This window comes from Vigna radiata, chromosome 8 (genome assembly GCF_000741045.1).
Source record: "Vigna radiata var. radiata cultivar VC1973A chromosome 8, Vradiata_ver6, whole genome shotgun sequence".
Taxonomy (NCBI): domain Eukaryota; kingdom Viridiplantae; phylum Streptophyta; class Magnoliopsida; order Fabales; family Fabaceae; genus Vigna; species Vigna radiata.
In genome coordinates, this window is record NC_028358.1 from 29383677 (window position 1) to 29392426 (window position 8750).

The 8750-nt window shown below is 26.7% G+C and overlaps 1 pseudogene; it reads left to right on the top strand.

Annotated features, from left to right (window-relative positions):
• Positions 1 to 4044: 4044 nt before the first annotated feature.
• LOC106770482 lies at positions 4045 to 5626 on the top strand (annotated as a pseudogene).
• Positions 5627 to 8750: the final 3124 nt, after the last annotated feature.

Below are 8750 nucleotides of genomic sequence, written 5' to 3' on the forward strand. Positions count from 1 at the left end.
TTTGAAATCCAATGTTTCACCGAGCCTCTGAAATCAATGTAGAGATAAGATTAAATGATAAACATACAATCATGTCACCATAAAAACTCTGACAATTCAACCAAGAAGTAACATCTGACTAAACAAGCTGTTAGCTTTAATGTAAACTAGAATCTGACAAACAAGATAACACAATTTTTAAAGGGAAAAATAGAATAAACAAGTTGTTAGCTTTAATGTAAATTAGAATATGAAAAACAAGATAACACAATTTAATAGGAAATCAGAATGTTGGATAATAAATTGACTCTTGTATTGTGCATCACTGATATGAAAATCACTCAACAAATATACATGAACAGATTCAATTATCGAACAAGAATAAAAGTAGCAATAGATGACATATAATAGCTTGACGCCTTTTATAATTGGAAGATTCCAACAGCTTAGAGTTATATTCATCAAAAAACTGTAATTAACCACAAAGATAATGAGCAACAACAAGTGGTAACTACGATTATCATAGAAAGTATCATCCGCTACCAAAACAAACTTTAAAAAGTTGTAGCTTAAACTAGATTCCAAGATCAAGGCAAGTAAAAACACTTGAGTGGTTAATATTCATAAATAAATGTGGTTATGTATATGAGATAAAGCCAATACAAAATAAAGCATGTTAAGATAAACAGATAGACTTTCTAATGCAATCTATGCAACTAACAGAAAGTATTGCCCCTTCCCCAAAAAACCTTTTAAACTAGATTCCAATAACAGGGTGAGGAAAAACACTTCGGTTGTTAACAATCATAAACAAATGTTGTCATGCATTTACAACTGTTCTTTGAAATAAGTTTTATTACACAATATTTTAAAAATTATTTTCTCCAATAATAAATTTCTTATAACTTAAACTTGAAAAAAACAATTATTCATTTTTCAAACTCTCTCTGGAAAACAATAACATCAATGTAAGTTACCCCAAAGAACTAAAATCATAATCTAAATGAGACTCCTTAGTACCAAACTACATACTATTACCATTAAACCTTCACAAATCAAGCATTCCTCCAATGAATCTAACACCAAGAAACCCTAAACCCCAACCAGGTTGCGATTTGTTGTGCCTCTCTCCACGATTTCCTCTTCCCCTTCAAACATGTACTATGTTTAATATGGATTGCTTATATCCTTACCTCATGCTTCACGATGACGGTAGAACTCCTCTTTGATGGCTTCATCACCATAAATGATGAACGATGGAATGAGAATTTACAGATTGAGGATGAGCAATGAAGAACTTGACTAAGAGAAATTAAGATTTGCCTGTGAAAAAGTCTTCGACACTTACTAACAGTGGGACTGAAATTGTAGATGGAAATGAGAAAATTAGATTTAGACAAATATTATGACAGATTTCTCAAAATAAGTGATAATATCTTGTCAAAAATTTTCATCACTCTCATATATTACTCATATATTATAACATGTATCTGTAACTCAGTCATAATACATTTTGAATTTATTCACCACGTCAAATATTATGTTATAATATATCTTAAGTTTATGATGAATATTTTTCATCCGTTATAATAAGATTGTTATAAAATATTATTTTTCTACTAGTGTTTGTGAATGCTTGTATAAAAACTATAAACACAGAATATGTCGATTAAAGATAAATAAAGAAAAAAATTGCAGTTACCTCCTCGAAATAATAACACTTATACTCTCCCGTTTTCAAATAAACACGCCTTCATGTTTTCGATGAAAATTATGATCACACTCTGTCTAGTTTTTATTGTAATCATTGAAAAATAATGAAATTAATTCTTTAATATTGTTATCCATATACTTCTATATATCTATCTATATATATATATATGGTTTAAGCTTTAGAGTTTTTCTTTTATATATCTATAATTAATTTTTATTTTTTATTACATATAATATAATAAAATAATAATTATTATTTTAATGATAACAACTATAATAGTAACATTTTATTATTTTGAATAATAATTTAATCTAATTTAAGTTATTTTTAGATGTATGTATATATTATTAATAATAAAAATAATAAAATTAGAAATAATTATATTTATAATAGTAATAATTTTATAATTTATAAAAATAATTTTATTTTCTGTTTATATATATATATATATATATATATATATATATATTAATGGGAAGAATCGATTTTTTTATGTAATTCTGCTTTCTTATGTATTGTAAATAGTTATTATTAAAAATAATATAATTATATTATTAATATTAATATTGTTATTAATAATGATAATAATAATATTATTATTATTAATAATAATTTTATTAATTTTAATAATTCTATCTTAACATATCTTCTACTATTTATATTATATTTATTTTTATGGATAAAATAGTAAATATCTAAGTTTATTTATTAAAATATTTTTTTAATTTATCATACCAATTATTCTATATAAAAAAATTATAAATTTTTTCTTCAAATTCCTTTATCCATTTCTTTAAATATTTTAACCCAAACATTATTTGAATTCCTTTAAAGTCCTTTATTCATTTTCCTTCTAATAATCTTCTCAATCCAAAACAACTTTAATAAATTAAAAGTAAATTTAATTTATAAAAAATGAAATTTGATAGATATTAAAAACATCTCATTTTAATATTATACATTCCTCTTATTTATTTTATTTTTGTGTTCTAATATATAATATTTTTAAAAATTGTGTTAATGTGAGAGGACACATAGTCTCTCTGGTTTCCTTTCAAGAAGCAGACTAGAAGCATTTTAATTTTGATTTCAGATAAAGTCAGAGTAACCGTGTTTTGTTTGGTATCCTTTGCAGCAAGCATTTCACACTCCCACTCACGGTACCAAAAAAACTTTTTATTCTCCTTCTAGAAAATGCAACTAGTGGAAAAATACCTTTCTATGACTAACTTATTGTGACGTACAAAAGTTATACATCATAATAGGTTGATTGGTGGCAGAGTTGTAATAAAAGTAAGACATATTATGACGTAGTTCTATATATCAGTCATAATATGAAATGCGGTGGCAAATTTGTAAATAAATTTAAGACATATTATGACGTAATTTTATACATCAGTCATAATATATAAAAGCGATGGCAAACTTGTAATTAACTTCAAAACTTATTATTACCTAGATATGAATATACGTTATAATATGTTAAATAATTTTTTCTCTTTCACCTCCCTCTCGGCCCTTCTCATCTCTTTCACGATCTCTCTCACTTACACTCTTCATCCTCTCATTCTCTCTAAAATTAGAAATTAGGTTTTCTTGCTTTTCTTGCTCCACGCCGTGCTTTTTTTTGCTCTGAGAACACGCCTCCTCCGCGACACACAAGGAGCCGCCATCAATTAGGTTTTCGTCTCCTCCACCATATATATATATATATATATATATATATATATATATATATATATATATATATATATATACCTCTAATACGTTCATATCACTAGTACAAAAATCATATTTTATGACGTACAAAAACGAACTATGACGTACATAGTTTTGTACGTTATAATAGGTCTACATATTTTATGACGTAGCAAAAATTTACGTTATCTGAACATATTATGACACTGTTTCTAAAATCAGTCCATTTTTTTATATGAATATTGGAGAAAATTGTTTCGAATTAATATTGAGTAAAATTAACTATGTTCACATTCATTGGAGTTCTTTTAAAAACTGTCATAATATGTTCAGATAACGTAAATTTTTGCTATGTCATAAAATATATAGACCTATTATAACGTACAAAACTATGTACGTCATAGTTCGTTTTTGTACGTCATAAAATATGATTTTTGTACTAGTGGTTTCTGTTCTTGTTCCTCGATAATCAATAGTGGATTTTGATTTGCTGATTGGGAAAATAATCAAAAGTTGCTTCTGTATTATGTAGGGAAGAAAGTTCAAAAACCCGTTTAAAATAAGCTAAATACACTCATACTAGTTTGAAAAAAAACTCGTATTTGGTATGCAAAAAAGTTGAGAAAAAACTCGTATTTGATATAAAAAAAGACATGGGTATTTACATGTGGCCCATATTTTGGTTTTTTTAATTGGGAAATATTATAAACGTTTTAGTGAGCTTATGAAAACAACTTCAAATTTCTATTTATTTATTAGACCACATCAGAAAGCAAATTCAAGCCATTTAGAAATCCTTTACTTCTCAATGATGAGGAGAAAGCCATTTCCCCTCTTGTCCTTCTGCCATAAATACTGTATCCTTCTTTCGTATGCCTTAATGGACTCAATACAATAGCACGTTTCACCCCTACAACTCATGCACTTACTTTACTTATCTAAGAGTATTTCAACACATTCAAAATATATATAATGTTTCTTTTATAGTTGCCTCAACCTAGATGTTTATATGTAAAAACATAATGTAATATAAGGNTAATGTTTTGTTTNCGATTTTGGTTTAATTNTCAGGTGTTGGCATAGTCTCAGTTCCTTATGCTCTTGCAACAGGAGGCTGGTTAAGTTTGGTTTTTCTGTTTTTAATTGCCACTGCTTCATTTTACACGGNCCTTCTANTTAAAAGATGCATGGATAACAACTCAAACATTCGAACCTATCCTNATATAGGAGAATTTNCATTTGNAAAAACGGGAAGACTAATAGTCTCAATAATCATGTATTCAGAACTATATTTGGTTTCAATAGGATTCTTAATTTTAGAAGGGGATAACTTAAGCAATATATTTCCCATCGGAAAGGTTCAGATAGGAGGCTTAGCAATTGAGGGAAANCAATTGTTTGTCATTATGGTGGCCCTTATAATCTTGCCAACAGTACTGGAGTTTTCGCTTCTCTTCTCATTATCCTTTCAATAACATGGACCGCATCATTTGATGGAGTTGGTTTTCGTCACAAAGGAACTCTTCTCCATTGGAATGGTCTCCCCACAACTGTTAGCTTTTATGCCTTCTGTTATGGTGCTCATCCTGTCTTTCCCACCTTATACAATTCCATGATAAACAAACATGAGTTTTCTAAAGTAAGCATTCATTTTTTATTATTATTGTCCTATACACTTTCTTGCTTTTTCTATCTAATTAATGAATCTGAACATTGCAGGTCCTACTGGTATGTTTTCTGGTAAGCATTGTGGGTTATGCATCCATGGCAATAGTAGGTTATTTAATGTTTGGTGAGGAGGTTAAGTCAGAAATAACATTAAATCTGCCTCTAAACAAAGTTAGCTCAAAAGTAGCAATATACACAGTCGTGATGAATCCCATATCGAAGTTTGCTTTGATGCTAACCCCTATTAAGAATGTTGTGAAAGACTTGCTTCCATCGAACTACAAGAATAAAGTGACGAGCATCTTACTGAGCACAGTGTTGGTATTGAGCACCACCATTATTGCCCTTGTTGTCCCTTTCTTTGGGTCTCTGATTTCACTGGTTGGAGCCTTTCTAAATATCACAGCTTCTATTCTGCTTCCGTGCTTGTGCTACTTAAAGATTTCGGACACTTACAAGAAATTTGGATGTGAGACGATAGCTATAGTGATAATGATGATGGCAGCTATTGTGATGACAATTTCAGGAACCTACATTTCTCTCATGCAAATAGCACACAATCTATAAATGACAATGCAGTGGTCCATGATGTTTACTGAATATATATGTAATGAATAATGACAACATTTCTCTCATGGAAATGACAATGTAGTGTTCCATGCTGTTTACTGAATATATGTAATGAATATATGTTATCTTAGTGTGTTTAAAAGTCTGTAAAATCTCTATTTGTTTCAGAATGTTTAGCCATCAGACAGGTAAACCATAATTAAAAATAAAAAAAAATGGAGCATGGTTTTAAAATTGCACAATGGTTTTTGAAAACCATTTAATACTTTTAATCTTTTTTATAATCACATTATTTTTTTAATTCACTAGTACAAAAATCATATTTTATGACGTATAAAAACGAACTATGACGTACATAGTATTGTACGTTATAATAGGTCTACATATTTTATGACGTAGCAAAAATTTACGTTATCTAAACATATTATGGCACTGTTTCTAAAATCAGTCCATTTTTTTATATGAATATTGGAGAAAATTGTTTCAAATTAATATTGAGTAAAATTAACTATGTTCACATTCATTGGAGTTCTTTTAAAAACTATCATAATATGTTCAGATAACGTAAATTTTGCTACGTCATAAAATATGTAAACCTATTATAATGTATAAAACTGTGTACGTCATAGTTCGTTTTTGTACGTCATAAAATATGATTTTTATACTAGTGAAATATTTACTATAAACAAAAAAAATTATTTTATACGCACTTTNCATGTATGCGAAGCAAGAAGAGAAAAAGTATTACTTGATAAAACATTCAGTCCATTGAAACAAGTGCTGAGGAAAGAAACATTTGGATAATGTGTCTGAGGATTTGAGTTGTTTTCATGGGAGTTTAATGTTTGGTCTTGGATATTGGATGACATATAGTACAAAAATCATATTTTATGACGTACAAAAACGAACTATGACGTACATAGTTTTGTACGTTATAATAGGTCTACATGACGTAGCAAAAATTTACGTTATTTGAACATATTATAATACTGGTTTTTATAATAGGTCTATATATTTTCATATTATGAACTATCTATATACGTTATATATAAATAGTTTTTATATGAATATTGGAGAAAATTGTTTCTAATTGATATTGAGTAAAATTATCTATATATAACGTATCTATTATAAAAACCAGTCATAATATGTTTAGATAACGTAAATTTTTACTACGTCATAAAATATGTAGATCTATTATAACTTATACGTCATAATTTGTTTTTGTACGTCATAAAATATGAATATCAGTTATGAGATAAGTGTTTAATATATATTAAACACTTATCTGATAACTGATATTCATCCTTTTATGTTTATTAAAAAATGACACTTATCTTTCTTATGAATATCTTTGTTTTGTAAAAATTCTTTAATTTTTATATTTTAAACTTTAATTTTCACTTTTCATAATTTTTTAACTCAAATTTTTAATTGATATGATATTCTTAAATAAACCGAAGGGATTGATTTTTAAAAAGGTGGAATGAGTTTATTAAAAATATATGGAAGAACAGTTTCAGTTATTAAAACTATAAAAGATATAGATGTTTATTTAAAATTTTAAACATGCAAAGGGTTGCTTTTATTAGGTTGAAACTGTTATTTGGTCCTTAAGTTTTGATTTTCAGTTTAGTTCCCGTTTTTAAAAATGTCAACCTTTAGTTCCTATAATATAAAAAATGTATCAAATCAGTCTTCATGATAGCACTTAATGAACAATAAATCACAAGTTTTCATAACTAGGTATCCAATATTTTGTGATTTGTTAACGAAAGGTGTTATGAACAACAAATCACTTACTGAAAAACTTGTGATTTGTTAACAAATAGGACTGATTTGATACATTTTTCATATCATAGGGACTAAAGGTTGACATTTTTAAAAGCGGTGACTAAACTGAACATCAGAACTTAACTTAGGGACCAAAAAAGGGTTTAAACCTTTTTATTAAAGACATAACATATATATAAGTGTTTATTTTAGATTGAAAGTGTGTAAGTATTATTTAGTATACTTTTAAGAAAGATTAGAGTAATTTTCCCTAAAATAAAGGTTGCAAAGAATAAATGAATTCAAAGTCTAGGATAATGAACTAGGTACAGTTGTTTAAGTACTAAGGTAAAGTTGCTAAGATCATTGGTTCACTAATGTCCTCAAGAGCAAGTATCTCAAATGATATAAATAAAATTACATAAGTAGAAGAAATTGATGTAATACTTCCATCAAATAATAACTATAATCATTATCTAGATTTAACCCGTAAAATTCTATAATTTTATAAATAATCTTCAATTCAAATCTTACTTATGATCATGTGACAATATTATTGTTAAGATTCTTAAATAAACTGTGAAATCATGTGATTACCATTTTTAAAAAAATTTCACTGCACCATTGTTCACCAATTTGGGTGAATGTGACCATTAGTTAAAATTAATGTAACTAATTTTTATTTTTATTTTTTACCACCACAACACCTCTTTCTCTTGGTGAATGAGGTTTTAAGTAAAACAAAATCCAAAAGTCAATTAAAAATTAAGAATATTTTTTACTACATCCTTCTTGATTTTATTTTAATAAACTATATAATTTTCATTGGGTTATATATATATATATATATATATATATATATATATATATATATATATATATATATATATATATATATATCATAATTTTGTCGAAAGTATTATCTACAATTTATAGATGTACAGTTTGCATATTGTACACTTTTCACAATTCTAATTATAATTTCGATTTTAATTATTTTAATTACTGCATCTAACTTACTGTGAAAGACAATTGGTCTTCTTAATGAACATACAGTTAATACAAATGCAAATTAAATTATGGTCAAATAAATAATTAAAACTAGAATTAGAAAACGATAAATTATATTAATTTAATTCGATTTATAAATTGACTGATTTGGTCTTGAACCAACGAACTATTGTAGTCGATTTGAGAGAAAATTAAATAAAAGAAAAATTTAATAAATTTAAAAAATAAAAATACTTATTTTTAAATTTAAGTTACATTTATAAAATTAATCTTAACTTGTAGACGCAATAATTTGATATGACATATCAATTATAACATGTAAAACAATTCTTTATAA